This window comes from Trichosurus vulpecula, chromosome 9 (assembly GCF_011100635.1).
Source record: "Trichosurus vulpecula isolate mTriVul1 chromosome 9, mTriVul1.pri, whole genome shotgun sequence".
Lineage (NCBI taxonomy): Eukaryota > Metazoa > Chordata > Mammalia > Diprotodontia > Phalangeridae > Trichosurus > Trichosurus vulpecula.
This window is the reverse complement of record NC_050581.1, coordinates 148,918,708-148,940,817: the sequence shown is the minus strand read 5'-3', so window position 1 is coordinate 148,940,817 and position 22,110 is coordinate 148,918,708. Positions and strand designations below refer to the sequence as shown.

The window sequence follows — 22,110 nt, the reverse complement described above, 5'->3', positions numbered from 1 at the left end:
TGTGTTTTAAACTCCAATGCTGTACCTAAATTCTAGGGAGTCACCTAAAGAGGCCATTGGTGACCCTGAGGTCAGTAAGTGACCCAGATCTTGAGACCAAAGAATGGCAATTGGCCATGGTCCAGAGGTCAGATAGTATGAGGCCTTGACATTCATCTGAAACAATGGAGAAAGCCCAACCCAGGGCCAGGGAGTGTTGGGTTGGTCTCTTTTCTGCTTCCTATAGACACTTGGATTTGCAAATGTTTCCAAGGCCCCAGAGTGAGGGTCAAATCCCTGGAGGTGGGCCATGGTCCTGACTGAAGCAGGGTCAGAGGAAGTACCATTACAGGGGCAATCTTTGGGGTAGAGAGAACACTGGATTTGGAGTAAGAAGATCTGGCTTTGACTCCTGGTCCTGCCCTTAGCTAGTTCTGTAACCTTGGGAAAGCCCCTTCCCTTCTCAGTGACCTTCAATATCTTCATCTAAAAAACGTGAGGCTGGACTAGATCTGTGGTTCTTAAAGTATCATCTGGAGACTCCAAGGAGTCACCAAAACATTTTCAGGGACTCTGTGAAGATCCTGCATTTAGCACAGAGCTGGCACTTAATAAATGCTTGTTAATTATCTGCACAATAAATACTATTTCCATAATAATACTAAGATGTTTTAAGTTCTAATATTGTAAATATCGATAGATTTAACCCATATAAACAAGAACTCTTTGGAAGGTCCTCAATAGTTCTAAGCATAAAAGAGTCCTGAGATGAAAAACTTGGAGCAGTGCTGCAGAGATCTATGTTGACATTCTCTGATCCTTAGCAATCAGAAGGCGGCTGATTGGTGGCCTCTGGCTCACTCATGACAGGCATCCACAGTCTCACAAGGCCCCCCGAGGGCAAAAGAGGAAGGCATGTCCACAGCTGTCTCCTCCACAGACTGATTCCTCTCCCAAGGCTGCATCATATCCTTCTTGACAAAAGTCTCCAAAGCCATCCGTCATTGGTGCAGAGCTTGAGGTGAGAGATTGATGGCCTCATGAATCACAGCTATTGCTCATGCCCAAGGGCAGAGAATCAGGGAACCCATCTTTATCCCCATTGCTACCTTCCTTGTGGCATTTTGGCAGTTTTTAAATTCCTTTGTTTAACCTTGGGCCCCTCCAGAACAATAAGTATCCACCTTTTCCGTAAAGCCCTTCCTGCCTAGTCGGTCCCTCTGTGAAACACCTTATCTGCCATCCTCTACTTCTCTAGATTGAAACCATCCTTCAAGTCCCCCTGCCCCAGGCAGAGTTTTCCAACCCACCTTGATCTCCTCCTTGAACCCTACACAAAGCTCAGCCCTTATCTGTCTTCTCATTGTTCTTGGTGTAAGGGTCTGGTCTCCCCAACTAGGTTACCCCCTTCAAGGCAGCAAGGCATACACTTGGCCCAGGACTGAGTGTGCAGGGCCAGCCAGGGCTGCTCAAGGGAGGTTCAGCAGCCAATGGGATCTCTGGACCTGCTTTTGCAGGTAGGCCTCAGGTCTTGGCTCTGTAGCTTTCTTAAGCTCAGTGCATTGTTGGGGAATTAGTTTATTTTTCTCATAAAACTTAATTGGGAGCTGAGACCTGAGTTTTCATCCCAGTCCAATCATCTGAATCCAAGGGTGGCGCAGTGGGTCAACACAGAGAGGAAAGAGGTGGTCCGCTGTAGTGGCTGCACTGGCGGTCATGAGACCCTGGCTTCATGCCCATCTCTGACCTTGAGTAAGACCCTTCTCCTGTATAAGCTTCAGGTACCTCCTCTGATGAAATGAGGGACCTCTTACATTCCCCTTCTGCCTTGATATTCCATGACTAGAATCTTCTCAGCATCTCCATTTTCTTCCTCTATAATGGGGAGACAACATGACCTAGTAGTAGGGACATGGCATTGGAATGAGGAAGACCTGAGTTCAAGTCCCCACCTCTGACACATACTGGTTGTATGATCTTGGGCAAGTCATATGACTTCTTAATGGGCCAGAAAACTCTGATTCTTTGAGTTGCAGATAAATTATTAGTCTTCCTTGGTGGAGGGAGTTCCCTCATTGGAAGCTCCCTGTACCAGTGAAGTCAGAGATCTAAAACAACAGAGTGTAGAGGGTAATCCTTGTCACCAGCTTCCCATCTTGGGGCAGGGTTAAGGACCAGACCCATGCTTTCTCTGGGACAGAGAAATTCTGGCAGCCAAAGTTTGCTCTGTAGTCTCAGAAGTTGCTTACAGCAGTGACAGCTGCTTGTCTAGATCATACAGCCAGGACATAACATAAGGCAGGATTCGAACCCAGGCCTCCTTGGCATCAGGGGCAACATCCTGTTTCTCATTTCATGCTTCCCCTTTGGTGCTAGATAGAACACGGAGCTCCCAAATCCAATCTAGCCCCTCCTCTCTGTTTCCTCCTTCCTCCTCCCCACACCCCACACCCCACAACAGGTTTATGGTTTTGTACTTGGAGCAGAAAGGGCTCTGGAGCCACTCACTCTTCAGTAAACTGGGGCAGGTCTGCCCTGCCAGGGCTCCAATTAAAAGAATGCTGATAGAATCAGGAATCTGGTGATTTAGGTGGGGCGTTTGGGGTCACTGGCCAAGTACACCTTTATAATGAGATGCACTTCAGCTGATAATACTTAGGTCTGCACAAGCTTGGAATGGAAGGAGGGAAGGGAAAGAAGTGGGTGGAGCTCAGCCCAGCTGGGTCCAGGAGGTTGTTCAGTCTCTAGTTCTTTATTCTGCCTACCCCCTCTACCCCCTTCCCTCTCTGCCCAGCTAGGTGGCACAGTAGATTGAGCACTGGCCCTTAGAGTCAGGAAGACCTGAGCTCAAATTCGACCTTAGACACTCGATGCTTACCAGCTCTGTGACCCTGAGCAAATCGCTTAACCCCAATTGCCTTGCAAAAAAAAATGTGGAGCAAAAAGGGTTGGAATAGGGTAAAGGGTGAGCTTTTAAAAATTGTTGTTGGTCTTTTGGGGGGGCAGAGAGGAGTAGATCGATCATGACTTTTATCCTGGCAACCTCCCTGAGTCACAGAGAGTTTAAGGGACTCACCAAAGGGGCCACATCACACTGGGGGTTCACCCATGGGAACTTGAATAAAAGCATAGCGAGCTTGGTCAGCTGTGGGAGCAGCAGCAGGAAAGAGGAGGTGAAGGAGCCTTGAGGAGGAAGCAGTGTGGGGGAAACACAATTAGCCTGACAAATCACTGCTGATGTGCTGAGTGGGCAGTTTTCAGGGAGAACAATATTTATGAAACAAAATCAGTGTCTGGGATGGCCAGAACAAGCTCTAATGGCTTCAGTCCATGAGAAGCTCCAGAAATACCTCAATGGGACTACCATGGGGTGCTCTCACACTGGCTTACCAGAAACCCTTAAGGCTTGGGTTTGAACCCTGTCTACCATTTTACTACCAAGTGACCTTGGCCAATTTATTTAAACTCTGGGCCTCATTTTCCTCACCTGTGAGAGGAGTTTCAAATCCAGCCTCAGATGCTTACTAGCCAGGTGACCCTGGGCAAGTCACTTAACCCTGTTTGCCTCAGTTTCCTCATCTATAAAATGAGCTGGAGAAGGAGGTGGCAAAGCACTCCAGTATCTCTGCCAAGAAAAGCCCTAGTGAGAGAAAGAAGAGTGTGATACGACTAAAATGACCGGACAACAAGAAGATGAGATTGGATTTCAGTGCTTCTTAAACTGTTTAAGAAGTGCTGAGGGGTCATGGGTGGAAAAAGTTTAAGAGGACCTGGACTAAATGATGTCTGAAATCCCTTCAAGCCCTAAATCTCCATTTTTTTTTAGGGAGGGCCTAAAGTCTCCTTGTCACTCACTAGACTTTAGGCAATTGGTATGCATTGGTATGCAGAGAAGGAAGTAACTTGCTTAAGGTCACACAGCTTGTTAGAGACAGCTGGTGCATTGGAGAGAGCTCTGTATTTGGAGTCAGAGGGTCTTAATCCTGACATTTACCACCACTGTGACTTTATGCAGGTCATTTTCCTCTCTCTGGGTTATGGGATCATAGATTATAGCTGGAAAGTCCTTACAGGTCATTAAGTCCAACCCCCTGTATTTAAGAATGGCAAAACTGATAGTTTTGGGTGGCCATGACTTGGCCAAGGTCACACAGCTAGCTGGCGTCCACGCTGGGGTTCAAACCTAGGTCTTTCTGACTCCCAAGGCCATTGCTTTGTCCTCTATACCGCATTGTCTTGAATTTCCTCATTTGTATGGTGTAGCAGTTGAATTTGATGGACCAATGCCCTCTCTGGCTCTTAAGTCTATGATCCTAGGTACCCAGGTCTCCAAGCCCCAGTGCTCGCTCGTTGTACCTGGATTGCTCAGTCTGTGGGGTCATGATTTTCCTGATTATAGGATTGAGAACAGGGAACGGTCCTTAAAGAGCATCCAGTTTAACTTATTTTAGAGACGAAGAAACTGAGTCCTGGCGAGGGGATGTGATGGGCCCATGCTCGTGTAATATTGAATGCAGGTCCTTTCCAGATATAACCCTCTTGCTACTCCTGATGGCAGCTTCTCTTGAGTTTCCAATGCTTTTTTTTCTTTTGCCCGCTGAGAAAAACCAGGCCATTGACTATTATGCGGCTAATATTCCACGCTTCCAGATCACTTTGGTTCATCTTGACCTCCTCCTTGACCCCGAATCCTCACAAGGGGACAATGAATAAAGCAAACTTACAGTTCAGACTTTCAGGCCTTTCCCTTATAAAGCTGAGTCTGCATAGCTAGTTAGAAAGATTTCCATTGGAAGCAATTTTACATTAACATTTTTTTTCCAGTTAATTTCTTGTCATGCTTGGCCTTTGAAAACTAAAGCCTAAATTCCAAGTTGTAAAAGTTTAATCATGTCATTTAAAATAAAACAACCCATTAGTGTTTGGGGGCTTTGATACATTGCATATCCAGAGACTTGATGGCTTTAGTTTTTTGGGGGGGGTCAGGGTTAATGGTGGCCATACCTATGAGGAACCTGACAATTTAAAATGGAATAGATATGTCATCTGGGGCCCTATTTTCACCCAAGAGGTTTTCAAAATAAGTCTCCCACCTAAGCCCCTTCTCATCTACCCACTCATCTTGTGAGATCAGATGAGGTTCTGGCATCTGGCTAAACAAAGTTACAGGTTTAACTTCCTGCCCCCTAGACTTTAGTCTACACCAAAGGTTCTTCTTCACCTGGGTCTTGTGAATTCATTTCATTTTTTAAAAAATTATTTTAATATGTTTTGCATGACTACACATGTATAACCTGCATTAAATTGCTTGCTTTTTTAGTGGGAGTGGGGTGGGGAGGGAAGAAGGGAGAGAATTCAGAACTCAAAGTTTTAAAAACGAATGTTAAAAATTGTTTTTATGTGTAATTGGGGAAAAATAAAATACCAGATAAAAGTAAGTCTAAAAGTTGTATTGTTAACTGTTACTTTATATACAATTGGTTTCCTTTGTAACTCTATGTATTTTATTTTATTCATTTAAAAACATTCTGAGAAGGGTTGTATAGACTTCATCAGACTTCATCAGATAAGGTTAAGAACCCCTGGTTCAAACTATAGATGGCTGTTTACTTTGCCTTCTAACAACACGATTGATAGATAGGATTGGCCCTTGACATTATGTGGTTAGCAGCCTTACCTTTCTTCTGCTTTTCCTCCTTCAGGCTTTCTGTGCCCTTTTGTTCTCTCTTCTCTCCATCTACTTTCAGGAAAGTATAAGCCAACAGTCATTTATTCTTCAATCACATTCAATTATTTATTCATTCATTTATTCATTTAGACAAGCCTTTATTAAGCACCTACTGTGGACCAGGCACTATTACAGATGCTAGGGTTGCAAAGCCACAAAGGAAGTGGCTCTCGTTATCCAGTTGAACTAGATATTGTCCAATGTTTCTTATAATTCTTTATTCTGATATTCTTGGTCCTGAAGTCCTTTCCAGCTTCTACATAATAAGCAGAAATTACATTCTACTCTTTCTGACAGGTTTCGTTTCTCAGCCTCCTTGACCTTGTAGAATGAAAAATGCTGTGCCCCATGAAAAGAATTAATCAGTCAAGAAAAAGGATTCATTCAACAGGTGGGAGAGGCTTGGAAAGGGAGAAGGGAGGACCAGGCAGACCTTCTGAACCTCCCTGAAAATCAATCACCCAGCCAGCCAGCCACACTTAAATAGGATGATAGGACCATAGATTTAGGGCTGTAAGGGACCATGTGCTGCGATTAGATAAAATTACTCCATTTTCTTGGAATGCTCCCTAATTCTTTTTAGTAAGTTAATTTATTTATTTTTAGTTTTCAACATTCACTTCCATAAGTTTTAAATTTTCTTACCCTCCCTCCCCTCTCCCTCTCCAAGACGACATGCAATCTGACATAAGCTCTACATATACATTCCTATTAAACATATTTGCACATTAGTCATATTGTATAGAAGATTTAGAATGAATGGGAGTAACCATGAGAAAGAAAAAACATAAAACAAAACAAAACACAAAAAGAAAATAGTCTGCTTCACTCTGCATTCAGATTCCATATTTCTTTTTCTGGATGTGGATGGCATTTTCCATCATGAATCTTTTGATGAGAAGAGAAGAGCTAAGTCTATCAAAGTCAATCATCCCACAATGTGGCTGTTACTGTGTCCAGTCTTCTCCTGGTTCTGCTAACTTCACTCAGCATCAGTTCATATAAGTCTTTCCAAGTTTTTCTGAAGTCCTCCTGTTCATCATTTCTTATGATGATAAGGCCGAGCCTAGAACAGGGTGTTGGGGGTGGGGCCATTTAAGGGGTCAGCTAGTCTAATACCCTCTTTTACAGATGATAAAATTGAGGCTCCAAAGAGGTGAAAAAAACTTGTGTAAGGCTACATAGGCACTAAATGGTAAAGCTGGGATTTGAACCCCACTCTCCCTCCAAATACAGTGACTTTCTATTACACCATGTTTTGTCTTCTGGATAGCCAATGCTATAAATCTGGGCCCCTTTCTCCTGCTTTGGAGGTAGTACAGTTGAAAGAAGTATTATCCTGAGAGTAAAAAAAAAAAACTCAGGTGCTAGTCTTGGTGCTATTGTTAACCAGCTGTAAGACTTTGGTTAAATCATTTACCCTTTCTGGGTCTCAGTTTCTCTCTCTGTAAAACGGAGACATTGAACTAGATGTTGTCCAATGGCTCTTAATGTTCTTTGTTCCAGTAGTCTTGGTTCTGAGGTTCTTTCCAGCTTTTATGTCCTAATGACTAAGGTCCCTTTGAGCTCTAACATGGGGCTAGGTGTTGAACTTGTGATTTTTTCAGGTATAGGGAACTCCCAGGTGAGAAAAGACCCTTTGCCAAATGCTGGTAAGTACTTTTCTGAAACTTTACAGTCTTAGAGAGTTTCCTTAGAGAGGACTGAGAGGATAAGGGACTTACCTGGGGTCACAAAGCCAGTACAGATCAGAGACAGGATTGAACTCAGGTATGTCTGACTTAGAGGCTATCCCCTCAATCACACTACCTCTAATATCCTCTATTTTGACATTTAATGTTCTAAGATTCCTTCTAGCCATAACATCCCATGTACTAACTTTCTATATTCTAAGGTTCCTCCCAGTTCTAACGTTCCCTGTTCTAAGGTCTCTCCTAATTCCAATATTCTATCTCCTAAGGGTCCTTCCACCTACAGCATTACATTAACATTCCATCATTCTATTCTCTAATGCAATGGTGTCAAACTCAAATAGAATCAGATCCCTACCCAGGCATATTGACTTAGAAAACCACGAATTAACATTTTCTCTGTTGTATTGTATTTTTATTCTGTGAAACACTTCACGATTACATTTTGATGCACTCAGGAGTTTTGAGGCTTCTCAAGGCTTGCGTTGAGTTTGACACCTCTGCTCCAATGTTCTAACATCCTACATTTTAACACTCTCATGGTTAAATTCTCTGTGGCATCTAATTTTAACTTGGCTCAATAGTGGTTTGTAACTTCATCCTCTTCCCACCTGTCCCCACCTTGTACAGGTTAAGCTTGAGACAAAACTGACCCTGTGGCATTTGCTTCTCAAATTACAAGTGGCTTTTAAAAACTTGTCTTTGGTGGTCTTCTTTTATATTCACATATCTCCCTCTGGTGGTTAATCTATCAGATTTGGTTGCATCCTTCCTCCAAGAATTTCTGTGGCCTTGCAGGAGTCAGATAAATGTGGAAATCCTTGGCAAGTCAATGATGATGATAGTAACTACAAGTGTTCACAATAGCTGTCATTATCGACAGTAAAAAAGGTGTCTCATATTTGCATTTCCCCTTGCTTTCACAGCCATGATCTCATTTGGTCTTTACAACAATCCTTCCATGGCAGTACTGATTGCCTACGTTTCACAGGTTGGGCTATTAAAGCTCAGAGGGGTCAAGTAACTTATTCTTTGTCACCTAGTTAGTGCTGGAGCAGGATCTGGAGCAGAAATCTTCTGATTTCTTGTCCAGTGCTCTTGCTGGTAAACCATACCTTTCCTCTCAAATGTCTATCTTGTTGTATGCCCTGCCCTGTGCTAGACCTTTTGGAAGATTCAAGAGAAAGAGAATTGCCTTGTCCTGAATGAACTTACAGTCTAGTTGTGAAGAAAAGCTATATGGAAAGATAACAATATAAGACAGTACATTAGTGAGTACAGGGTGGATCAGAACACTAGACTTCTGCCCTAGGCTTCATTCTGCCCCAGCTAGCTTTGTCATTTTTATCTTGCTAGGACTCAGTTTTCTCTTCAGTAAAATAAGTGGGATAGCTTGCCCGCCATAGTTTCACTCTACATTTGGACAGCGGCCAATTTCTTACTTTTGTTATTTTCTAATTTTCCCTTGAGGGTGTGAATCATAGGCACAATCATAACATTTAGAACTGGAAGGGACTAGAGATCTTCTGGTTTGACAATCACAAAGTCTAGGAGTTGGAAGGGACCTCACAAGCTATGGAGTCCAACCCACATCTGAGAAAGACTCCCTTGACTAGCAGGTGCTCATCTAGATTCTATTTGAGGACCACTAGAGAGGAGGAACCCACCATTCTCCTAGGAGCAAACCATTCTATTCTTAGCTCTAATAGTTGAGAAGCAGCCTATTAAGTTCTTTTCAGATTTTTGTCTTCCAAAGTGTTGCCAATTTGTGTTGGGTTTTTTTTTGGTATATTTGAGAAATGCACCTTAAACATAGCTTCATCCACATCACTGCTATAAATGATGAATTGCAGCCAAGAACAAATCCCTGGGTCACTTACCAGGAGACACCAAGTTGATACCAAACCATTAATGATTACTCTTTGGGTCAGGCCATTCAAGTATTTCTTAATTCATCTCACTGTACTGTCATCCTGCTCACAGCACTGTCTGGTCCATGAGAACTACAGAACTACACGAAGAACTTCAGCAAATGCTTTGCCAAACATCTAAGTATACCATGTCTACAGCATACCTTTGGTCTATTGGTCTAGTTACCCTGTTATTAAAAAAAAAAGGAAATTAAGTTAGTCTGGCATAACCTGTTCTTAACGTGACTGTATATGTTCTTAGCGATTGCTGCTTTTATATCCTCTTGAGCTATTCCTTTTATATAATTAACTATTATATAAATAGGGCCTACTGTGAACCAGTACTGTACTAAGTACTTTACAAATATCATATCATTTTATCCTCATAACAGCCCTGAGAGGTAGGTACTATTATTATCCCCATTTTAAAGTGAAAGAAACCGAGGCAAGCAGAAAGTGACTTGCCTAGAGTGACCCAGCTAGTAAGTGTCTAAAGATAAGTAAGTCCAAAGATCAATTTTTATATGTGCTGAGTAGGTCTTCCTTCTCCCCATTATCCATTACCATCCTTCCATTTACCTTGAGCAATGATATTCTCTCTTCTTTTATTGACTTCAGAGTTTACATTCCTGCTTTTGTTTGTTTTTAGCACTCACTGGGCATTAATAATTCTAACACTATAGTGTGCACCACCCCCGCCAATTACCTAGCCATTCTCCCATATTTTCTGGAAGTCTTTTTAAAATATGTAGCCACACCAAGCTCTTTAGGCAGCTCCCCACTTTTGCCTCTGACTTCCCCTGTAGATCATTAGGACATTGGATCCTGCCTGTTCTTTCTGTGAATATAGAGCTCAGTTCAGTGGTATAGCAGGTGATTAATAAATGCTTGTTGATTTGACTTTGAAAACTGATTTCCAAAAATCTAAAACAGATATAAAAATATGCCTGGCTTTCCCAATGTGCTGTACCATGAACTCTTGGATGGTGAGGTCATCGGCCTCTGAGGTTCCCATTACTGCTAAGTTAGCTGCCAGTCCTCTCTGTTGGTCAGAATCAAGTTCAAGTTAGGTATTCCTGTCATTTCTTCTACTTTTTACAGGATAAAAAAGTCATTAAGACAAGTAATAAATATCTTAAGTATTGTACTTTTGGCATAGGGCCAAGACACCTAGACAATTAAAGTGTTACTGTGACTACAGCCTCATATTCTCTTTCCTGAACTGCAGAATCTCTCCTTCTGCCCAGGTGGTCTATAGCATGTACCACAGTTAAATATACACATAGGCATATATATGCATATATACATACATGCATATATATATGTGTGTGTATATATGTATATTTCCCCAGGCAATCATAATTTTTTATAGAAAGATCGGTAAAAGTAATTTTTTAAACATTACGTTCATAAAAATATGGAACACTTCATGAATTGTGTATCATCCTTATTCAAGGATCATGCCAATCTTTTCCATATTATTCCTATTTTAATATATGTGTTGTTGTAGTAAGCTCAGTAATATAATTTCTGTTTTTACATGCACTGAAGGCTGGTAGGTGGTGAAGTGGATAGAGTGCTAGGCCTAGAGTCAGGAAGACTCATCTTCATGAGTTGGAATCTGGCCCCAGACCCTTACTAACTGTGTGACCCTGGGCAAGTCACTTAACCCTGTTTGCCTCAGTTTCCCCATCTGTAAAATGGGATGGAAAAGGATATGGCAAACCACTCCAGTGTCTTTGCCAAGAAAATCCTAAATGAGATCATGGAGAGTCAGACTGAAAGGACAACCACCACCACCACCTCCAATGTCTTTCCTTAATTCTCTGACCTTCCTTTTCCTCCTTGGGCTCCAATATTTCCTCACAAGCTTACATCTCCTTAAGATTCAATGCTGCTCCACTCCCCTTTTGATCTCAACCATTCTTATTGGGAAGTAGCATGTTACTGGGGAAAGGTCTTCTGAATTCAGACTACTCTGTAACTAAACGCAAATCACTTTATTTCTTTGTATCTCAGTTTCCTCATCTGTAAAATGAGGAAGTTGGACTAGATTTTCCTCTGAGGTCTCTTCCAGTGCTACCTTTTATGACATTTTTAAATTAGGTAAAAACTTGCAAAATCTTTTCTTAGTCCTGAGTCTCATCCTGCCGAATCTCAGGGAAACGTATGGGATCCATGAGCATTTCTGGACACCTAAGTTCACGAGGGATATTGTCTCCATAAACTGTTGATCTTCTCTTCCCCAATTTATCCTTCATTACACTTGCTGCTCTCTGTTAGCAAGCCTGGCAGTGTGCTCTCCTCCCTTGTCAGTTGTGAAGCCCTCTTGATCAAATTCAAGAGTCCAAACACATAGTTTTCACCAATGCTTGTTAGAGGCACAACGTCTGAGTGGCCAAGAGCCTGGTGTTCCGGTATTTTAGTCGGTGGTTCAGAAAACCAAATTCTGCCCTCACATGTTATCCCCTTACCCAGGAGCATCTTCCCTTGGATCTCTCAAGGCATCTTGCAAATGCTGCTGTAGTATGAAGACAGAGTTTATAATTTCAAAGAGGATCATATCTATCTTCTGAAAGGTTTGGAACCATGAGATATAAGGAATCTTCAAAGTAGGAGGCAGAAGAATCAAAGCATATATTTAGGCTCCACAGTAACCAACTCACAAACCAGCATCCCCATTTTGATATTTTGATCAAAAGCTTCCAGGCCCAATAAGTCTGCCTCACAAGAGTAACCAGGAGGCCACAGAGAAGCATGATGGTATAAAGCAAAATCATATACATGCTTCCCCTCTATGGTGAAAAGATTACCCACTGGCCTCAAGTCCTTGTTCAGCACTCCTCAATCCTCTCGTAGGTCAGCTCTGCTACCGGCAGCTCCTGCTTCAGCTTCGGCTGTGGCTGTAGCTGTAGCAGCCTCTGGCTCCAACGGAAGCTGTTTTTAACCATCTGGCTTCTGCAGGGGTGTAAGGTACGCCGGGGAAAGCACAGGTTCTTTCGATCTGCTTAAGCAAGGGAAGCAAGGTGAAGGGGCCGACAAGCTTACTCCAATCCAACATACAAACAGCATTCAGTTGAGGGGAGAAAGCCAAACTATTCAAGGGCACTTGTTGACTAAGTGCTAAGGAGCCCATTTTTGATTACCAACACAGCTGCACACTCAGAAGGGTCTCAATAAACACTTGTTGATTGAATAAATGGCAGGGAGATCAATATTTATTGAGCCAAGAGTAAGCATAAGAAACTATCCCTCTTTTCTACTACCAACAGCATACATACATACATATACACACGTATACATATATACATATACACTCATGTATATATGGGGGTATGTATATATGTGCAGGTCAGGTATGGATATGTGTGTATAATATATATATATATTTAAAATGTCTGCACCTGTCATCATGAATGGTACTGTCAGGTAAATTTATGAAAAAGGAAGGATTTAGCCAATAGACTAGAGATTGCCCACTCTGGTTTTAAGTCTCAAAATAACATATTTCCTCCTAGCCTGGCATTATGGATGAACTTTAAAGATAAATATAGATAGATGGATAGATGGATAGATAGATAGATAGAGAGAGAGAGACAGATGAATTTAGACCTCCTTCTCTCTGTCTCTCTCTCTCTGTCTCTCTGTCTCTCTGTCTCTGTCTCTCTGTCTCTCTCTCTGTCTCTCTCTCTCTCTGTCTCTCTCTCTCTCTCAGGTTTACAGAGAGCTTTACAAATATTTATCTCATTTTTATCCTTATGACAACTCTGGGGTTAAGTACTATTATTATCCCCGTTTTCCAGATGAGGAAATTAAGACAAGCAGAGTTTAAATGACTTGGCCAGGGTCACACAGCGAGGAACTGAATCAGGTGAGGCAACAAACATTTAATAGATTTGAACTTGGTTTTTCCTGACTCTAGCTCCCACACTTTATCTACTGTGCCATCCAGCTGCTTCCAGAAGCATGCAGGACCCAAAAAGGCTCATGGCCTGGTTTCAGGTCATTAATTAAACTCAAATTCCTTACTTTTCTTTCCTTTGGTGAGGCCTAGTATCCACATGTGTCATCTCTCCAATTAGAATGTGAGTCCTTGAGAGCAGGGGTGGCCTTATTTTTCTATTATATTCCTAGCACTTAGCATAACACTTTGCACATGTTGTTGTTCAGTCATTTCAGTCATGTCCTGACTCTTCGTGATCCCATTTGGGGTTTTCTTGGCAAAGATACTGGAATGGTTTGCCATTTCCTTCTCCAGCTACTTTCCTCTGGACAAGGAAACTGAGGCAAACAAGGTTAAGTGACTTGCCCAGGGTCACACAGTCAGTGTGTGTCTGAGGCCAGATTTGAACTCAGGAAGATGAGTCTTCCTGACTTTAAGCCTGGTACTCTATCCACCATGCCACCTAACTGCCCCACTTTGCACATATTAATTACTTAAATAATGCTTTATTCATTCATTCATAATGCAAAGCTAGGAGGGAATTTGTCATTCATAAAAAAAGAGTGGAAAATCTCAATTTACCAGTCACATCTTTCCTTTTGTCATACATTTACCTGACAGTGCCATTCATAGCTACAGGTGCACATACACAATAGAGTTTATGAGTCTTCAGTGGTAATGCCCAGTAAGCTCACAGGATGGGATATTGTCTTCTTGTTTGTCTTGAGTATCACTGTATGTACTAGGTCCCCATTGTTCCCTCTCTGCCTTATTTTCCTTGAGGACACTGTGCTTGAAAATATGGAATATACAAATGCATCCCTATGATCAGACTCTCTCAAGCTGCTATATGCCAAGATCTTGCTTGGCTCTTTTGTTCTTCCTCCTTCCAAAGCACACAGCTCTAGTGCCATGGGTTAATTTAGAGGCAGTCTGGGGGCTTCGATCTTCTTGTTTTTCATCTGTTTTCTACAGCCAACCTCAAAATGGGGGAGACGGACTGGTGCCCTTCTACCTTTTGACTCCACAGACTAAGTCAAGTCAAGTCAAGACCCCAGACCCTTCCTCTCCAATGGTGGTGATAAGAAGTATGAAGGTGGCCAGATGGTTTTAATGTCTCTAGACTAAGACCTCCCCTTAAGCCATGAGCTCAGACATGCCTAAGAGGAGCCTAGGAATACAAATTGGACAGGGAAGAGCAATGTGGGAGAGGTGGGCATCCCCCCCCGACAACAGCTCATATGTAGGGCTCTCTTAGGTTCATTATTTTAATGATGATAAAATTTTAATAACCTACAGTGTTTTATATTATAAGCATTTATGATTTCTTTGCTTTACCTACTTTCCCTATTGATGTGACTCAGAACCCCCTTTCCCTATCTTACCCTACAGTAAGACTTTCATCCTCTGAGAGCTGCCCTCTTGGCAGTGAGGATCTCTATACTTAGCTAGAGCGGTTCTTAAATAACTGATTGCAGGGTCTATTGCTCCAAGACCTTCAACCTTGACATGAGCCTTTGCTTTGCTTATTAGAGAAGCCCCCCTCCACCCTAAAATGAGAAATCAAAGAGGGTGCTGATGGAGGTATCATAGGATTTTGTCAATGTGGGAATTCCATCCACAAATATAGATCCTCACTGACGAAGTTTTACAGATGTCTGGGACTCAGAGAGATTTGGTGACTTGTCTGTGGTCACACAGCCAGTCAGTGTCAGAGATGAAATGGGAACCCAGGTCTTCATGATTCCGTATGCTGAAGTATTATCATCTTGCCCAAAATATCAATGTGTAAGAGAAAAATCTGTTAATATAATTCTGTTAGAACCTGAATTCAAAATTCTCACCTACTTATGACATGTGTTACCTTGGCTAAGTCAGTTAAACTCTCTAGGCCTTAGTTTCCTTATCTTAAAATAAGAGGGTTGGACTTACAAGCACTCCAAGGTCCCTTTCAGGTCTGCAGCTAAGATTCTATAATCATTCAGTTTCACAACTACCCCTGGGAGATTGATAGGACAGGGATGATTCTCCTTATTTTTGTAGATGGGGAAACTGAGACCCAAATAAGTCATGGAGGTATTAAGTGACAGAACTGAGCCTAAGACCCATGTCAACTAACTCTTCATGTGGGACTTTCTCCATGAGACCACCCTGTGAGAGGAGGTCTCCATGGGCCAGGAGAAAATGACAAGGGAAGCGATATTGAGTCTTATGCTGAATCAAATTAGAAAGTGATGTTTTTGCAGCTTCCAAGGGCGGAAATTAATTATTGGATTTGATGCAGAGCCAGGCTTGGTGGAGGTGACTGGGTCTTCTTTTATTAGAAGGACCTGGGGAGAAAAGGAGAGGCTCTCATCTCAGAAGACCTTGATTTGTCATTGAGATAGGAGATACTGAAAATGTTTACTTGGTGACGTTTGGGATGGTCAGGGAATGGCAATTCAACACCAAGAAATGGCATGTGATGCTGTGATGCTACCATATACACTGGTATGTTTCCCCACTAGTTTTGGAGTCCTCGTAGGGGTATCCAGAGGTCTTTCCATACTTCCTTTTTTACCTAATCTGTGATCAGGAGGGCAAAGATGATAATGATCCTTGATGGAGACTGATAGAAGGAGGATAATAAGCACAGCCAACAACTTTATGGCTAACCAAGCATTTTATATCCATTGTATTATTTGGTCCTCACAGCAGCCCTGGCATATGGTAACACAAGTATTAGCAGCCCTACCTTTTAGATGAAGAAATAGAAGTTCATAGAGGTTGAAGTAACTTGTGAATAGCAGAACTCCCAATTCTTCTGACCCTGAGTCCAAACTCTTTTCCCTATTTCACAAAGGCCGAGGTCTCCCACTGCATCCAGGACCATGTCCAGTTGTCCTGATCCATATCTGGTCACTGGGCCCAGATGGTTCCGGAGGTGAAAGTGAGGCTGGTGACTTTGCGCAGCCCTCCCTCACTTAAATCCAATTCACTTGCAAGTCATGGCATCACCTTCCTGATGTAGTAGCCCTCTTTGAGAATGAAGGACAAACAACTTTATGTTTATGACCCCAGTAGGGGGTGCTCTGGTCAGTGTCTGGCCCTATTCAGCAGCCAGGGCCCTGGGCACGTGGCTGTCAGTCCCGTGTCTCAGCCACATCTCTTGAGGTGCATTACTTGATACCAGGGGTCTCTGGGGCAAGTGCCAAGCTCTGGATGTCTCTTTTTGCTCAGAGCTGCTGGATGGCTGCCATTCACTCTTGGGCCCCTCCCCTTTGTGATTGGTGATGAGTTCTCTGGCCCAGAGGTTCTTAAACTTTTTGGTCTCAGGACCACTTTATACCATTAAAAATTATTGAGGAACCCTTACAGTCTTAAAAATTACAGAGAACCCCAAAGAACCTTTGTTTATGTGGATTATATCTATTGATACTTTCTGTATTAAAATTAAACTGATACATTTAAAAACATTTTTATTAATTCATTTGCAACTAACAATAGTAAGCCAATTATATGTTGTCATAGATAACTAATTTTTTGTGAAAAAATAACTATATTTTCAAAAAAACAGTGAGAAAAGTGGCATCATTTTATACGTTTTACAAATCTCTTTCATGTCTGACTTAATAGAAGACAGCTGGATTCTCATGTCTGCTTCTGCGTTCAATCTGTTGTGATAATGCTGTTTTGTAAAAACGTATGAAAAAAATCCAGCCTCTTACAGATACGTAGTTGGAAAAGGGAAGAGTATTTTAAAAAGCAACTCATGTCTTAATATTATTATGAAAATAGTTGTGTCCTTACGGCCTCCCTACAAGGGTCTCAGGGACTTCCAGGGGTTCCTGGACCGTAATTTGAGAACTCCTGGACTAGAGGTTGAGTTTTCATCCTCGAATTAGATCGATGGGTTGGCCCCCATTCTACTGACTCCTTCCTCTCTTCTACTTTTGCTCTGACTTTCCTTCAAGGGACTTACAATGGAATATGTGCATACAGGCTTTAATCAGAATTAGATGGCTTGGGGTGTGGGTGGAGGGAGCAGAAGGAAGTCCTGATTTCTGATTTCATCGTTGACTTGCCCAAGGACGTTCTTCATCTTGGGGGATGCTGCAGAACAGATTCTAGAACTGGAAGTTCCCTGAAGTCCCTTTCATCTCTAGGATTCTTTGGTGGAAAACCACTCCAAGGTGCTCCCAACATATTTGATTCCCCCATAACTCTTCCATACCTTTGAGTTCCCCTACCCTAGAATGGAGATGAGAAATGATGAACTCCATGTATCTGTTACTCTCAGGAAATTTGAGAGGCAGAGAGATCTAGCGAAGTGAGCACTGGACTTGAAATCTGGAAGATCTTGGTTTGAATCTTGCTGCAGCTGTTTATTAGCTGCGTGACTATGGGCGAGTCACTTAATTTTCTGGGCTTTGGTTTCCTCATCCATAAAATTAAAGGGTTGGTGTTGATAACATCAAAGACTCCCCATCCAGCTCTGAATCTACGATCCTATAAATCATGTGAGAGAATTCCAGAGCCCAGAAGCAGCAGTAGTGGCCATCTGGTCTCCTCCTTCCTGTCATGGTATGTTGCTCAGGGACAGAGGTGACAAGAAGAAAAATCAATTCCACTAGAGTTACCATTTAATTAAAAGAGAGAACCCACCCATTGGAAGAGCTGATGAGGCACATCCTGCAGGCTGTGGGGAAAGTAATCTGGGGTCAACGAATGATAGGTCACAAAAGATTCAACTCCGTGTGGCCGTCCTTCAGATCTGCCCACTGAATTAGTCTTGCTGTCTCCAGGCAATGTAGACTCCCTTTTTGTGAATCAAGGCATAGGTTCATGGCCCTGTCACTTCCTTCGTGTGTGACCTTTGTGGTGGAAGTGACAAATTAACCAATGAAAGGTGGACGAGAAGAGAGAGGGCCATCTGGGCCTCAGTTTCCAGCTTAAAAAATGAAACAGTGGACAAAGGGAGCTCTAAGGTCCCCCTTTCAGCTCTTTCATAATAACCTATAATTCTATAGCCCTCGGAATCAGCAGAACCTGCCTCAGCTACTTATAAACTGCATGACCCTGGACAAGTAATTTTACCTTTCTAAGCCTTAATTTCCCCATCTGTGAAACAGAGGTAGTAGGGTTGTTGTGAGAATCCTGAGAGATAATAGATGTAAAACTTTAAATGTCTATTATTATTATTTCTAGCATTTTCCTTCCACTGTCCCTGTGAGGTGTAAGTAGCATGGGTTTCTATTATTGGGAAGGAGGAAGGTGGTGTTGTTATTCATTCATTTTGGCTCAGACAAGTGACTTCATGAAGTATAGTGAACTTTCAGGGAGGAAACTCCTTATATGTTGAGAACTGTGACTTTCCCAGGGCCCCACTTCTAGTATGTGTCTGAATCCGGCCTTGAACAACAAATGTACCAGGAGCTGTCAGGAGGGAGAGGTCAGTAGGGTGGTCAGGGAGGGCTTTCTGCAGGTGCTGGAGTTTGGGGCAGGCAGCTCTTTCTGGCTCTTAAGGCCTCCTATGTGTGAGAGCAGGGAGCCCAGTCCTCTTTCTAATCCATCATGATGCTCTAGGATTTTAAATGAATCTGTTCTGAGCAGTCCCCCTCCTTGTTCACTCCACCCGTGCACCTGTTTCTGTCTTTCTCTTCTCCTCCAGAGTTTGTTCACTCAGGACCCCTTGGATGGAGTGAGCTGTTCCGCCCATACTGTCTCCATCTTCTTGTCCTGGACCCCATTTGGAAGTGGGAGTAGGGGTGTCTGGCGTACGTCGCTGACGGCAGATGGTGGCTAATTTGTTTACCACCTCCTCTAATAAATATGCACGTCATATAAATAAAACATGGCGCACAGCACACCACATGAATAAGTGATGGTAACAGCCATGGCGCAGACAGCTTTGTGATTGTCTTTGGAGGCTGGCAAGGGGGTTAATGAGCTGATTATTCAGACTTTAACCTAATTTCTTCGCAAGCATTTTGCTGCATAATGCTAGGAGCTCACACCTCGTAGGAGAGAGGGTAGCCTCGCCTGTCTGGACTTCAGCCAGAGGAGGATAGACGATGGAATAGCCTTTGTTTCCCCAACAGACAGGAATAATGTTACTAGCAAACACTTGCTAGCTTACGCCAGGCCCTCATCCCTCCCCATGCCTGTGTTACTCTAAAGGCCTTGTGATGGAAGAGCATGGACACATCCATCTTCTCTTTTGTAATCTGCCTCATACTTGCTGCCCACCTAATCTTTCTGAATGGGATCATGCCCCTCCCCTGCCCAGCAGCTTCCACTAGCTTCTCACTGCTTGTGGAATGGATTCCAAACTCCTTATCTGGCATTCAAGGCTCTCCAGGCACTGGCTACAACATGTCTCCCTTTTCTTTTCTCAGGCTAACTAATAGAATTATTATTCATTATTCCCTGAATCCTAAACTTTGTGCTTTCCAGATTCTGTGTTTGCTTATAGCTTTCCTACTTCCTGAAATGCCGTGTTGCTTTTTTTTCTTCTGTTCTTCTATCCAGATCTTACCAATCCTTCGAGGCCCTCTAGGGAACTGTTTCAAATGAGGAATTCAGAAAAAGGGGAGAGCCTCTGAATCTTCCCAAGATATTGGTTATTAATAATCATTTCTCACATTGGACGCTCATTATACACTGCCTGGTATTATAAATTAGGGTTTTCTTATCTCCTCACTTAGGCTGTAAACCTCTTGAGGATAGGAACTGTGGCTCAGATTTCCCTTAATCCCCCTGCAGTACTTAGCACAGGCCTGGGCACAGGGTAGACCATGGCAAATACTAATTGATAGACTTACTGTATGCGGCGTATGGAAAGCTCACTGCATGGAAAGTCACAAGGCTTGAGTTCTCCCCTGGTCCGATGGTAAGACCTTAGACAGGTCACTTCCCTTTGCTAGGCTTCAATTTACCCATCTGTTAAATGGGATGGACTTGACCACCACAAGGTCTTGGATATGAGTTTCATCTCTGCTACTTACTTGTAGTATGACCAAGTGCAAATCATTTAACTTTTCTGGACTTTGGTTTTCTCTTCTGTAAAAAGAAGGGAATTGACTGAAGCTTCCCTAAGGCCTCTTTTCTAGCTGTAATGGTCTGTGTTTAAAAAAAAATAATTATACAATCCTTTAATCATACCCACAGTAGCACAAGGAATAAAATCAAATTCATGGGTAATTGCTATGTGGGCTTCACTCTCAAACTTCTCCCAGATCTTAACGAGTCTATTAGCTATGCTCTGCTTCTGTGTGTATGTCTAGACTTTATGATAAGGTGCTGGCCCCAGGCAAAATGATACCTACCCCTAGTCATGCACTAATGAGCCTGATATGTTGAGGGGACCATAAGAAGCCCCCAGCCCGACTGTAGCGCAGGATGCATTTAGGTGATGGCAGGAAATAAGATGGGGACCATGAATACCCTGGAGGGCTTTAAATGTCAGACTAAAGGATTGGGCAGCTAGGTGGCACAGTGCGCATTTAGGGTTAGGGTTAGACAGAGTTTGGGCCTGGAGTCAGGAAGACTCATCTTCCTCAGTTCAAATCTGGCCTCTGATACTGATGAGCTGTGTGACCCTGGGCAAGTCACCAAACCCTGTGTAACTGTTTTCTCATCTGTAAAATGAGCTGGAGAAGGAGATAAACCCCAATTGAGGTCATGAAGAGTCGAAAGGACTGAACCACAAAAACAACAAAGGAGTTGGTGAACAATAGGAAGCCATTCTGAACTGGGGGTCAGTGCTGGTGTTACAAACCCAGCTCTGAGTTTAGAAGAAGGTGGTGATTTACTCTCCAGATCACTGCAAGACTCCATAGGAGAGATGAGGAGAGGCTGAGTCCATTCAGAAGCTAAGCTAACTAAAGAAAAGAACCACTCAATTTAAGCAGAATAAAGTGTCTCTGGTTTCTACCTGGGAGTTTTATTGGTCTGACTCTACCAGTAGTCTCACCACCATCCCTCACGTTCATTAATATTTGGATGCTCTCCGTTTTTCTCATCTTTAGCACCCCTGGATTATCAATCTGCGGTGGGAAATGGCCTTTAAAGAGGAATGCTTAGCTGGGAAAACCCAGGTTCTTTTCCCTAGCTAGAAAAGGAAACTGAGTCTCAGAGAGGCAGTGGCTTCCTCTGTGTCACACCTTTTCTTTCTGAAAGATAGAACAGAGCTGGAAACTAGTTTTTCTGATTCCAGATCAGTTTTTCTCTCCAGGTCCTCTGACGGGATTATAGATTTACAGTTGGGAGGGACCTCAGAGGCTATTTAGTCTAACTGCCTCACTTTGCTGAAGAAAGGGAGGCCCAGAGAGGTTTTCTAACTTGTTCAAAGACACACAGTTAACAAGTGGGATTCGAATACAGCTCCTCTGTCTCCAAAGCCATCTTTTGTTCTGTTGAAGGTGCTGACACACCCATTTCCATGTTAATTCTTTATCAGGTACTTTTTCGGAGAAAGAGCCCTGGTGGAAAGGAAAGAATGGTGGACTTAAATCAACCAAATACTGAGCATTTATTAGGCACCAATTCTGTGACAGGGAACTGATTAGTCACTGGGGAGATAGAGATAAAATTGAAACATTTCTCTGTCTTCAAGAAGGGCAAAGTCTTACATTTCTACTTAAAATCAGGAGGTTTGGGATTATATCCTCCTCCTAATACTTAGTGTGACTTTGGGCAAGTCATCTAATCTTAATGATTCTTATCTGGAAAGTAGAGATATTAATATAATAATATGTAATAATTGTTACATATGATATATAACAAATTGTATGTAATGGGATGTGGCATATTATGCAATGATAATATGTTTTATAATTATATCATATTAACAATATATTAACCTCTTCACAGTATTGC

General features: G+C 42.5%; 1 protein-coding gene and 1 non-coding gene across 2 annotated transcripts in view; one reads left to right on the top strand and one right to left on the bottom strand.

Moving 5' to 3' along the window:
- The window catches only part of GRIP2 (glutamate receptor interacting protein 2), a 406,943-nt gene that overhangs the window by 47,797 nt on the left and 337,036 nt on the right, over positions 1 to 22,110 (top strand). The window lies entirely within an intron of this gene.
- LOC118832424 lies at positions 10,720 to 10,825 on the bottom strand. Its single transcript, XR_005009188.1, has one exon. It is a non-coding gene; the product is annotated as a U6 spliceosomal RNA (small nuclear RNA).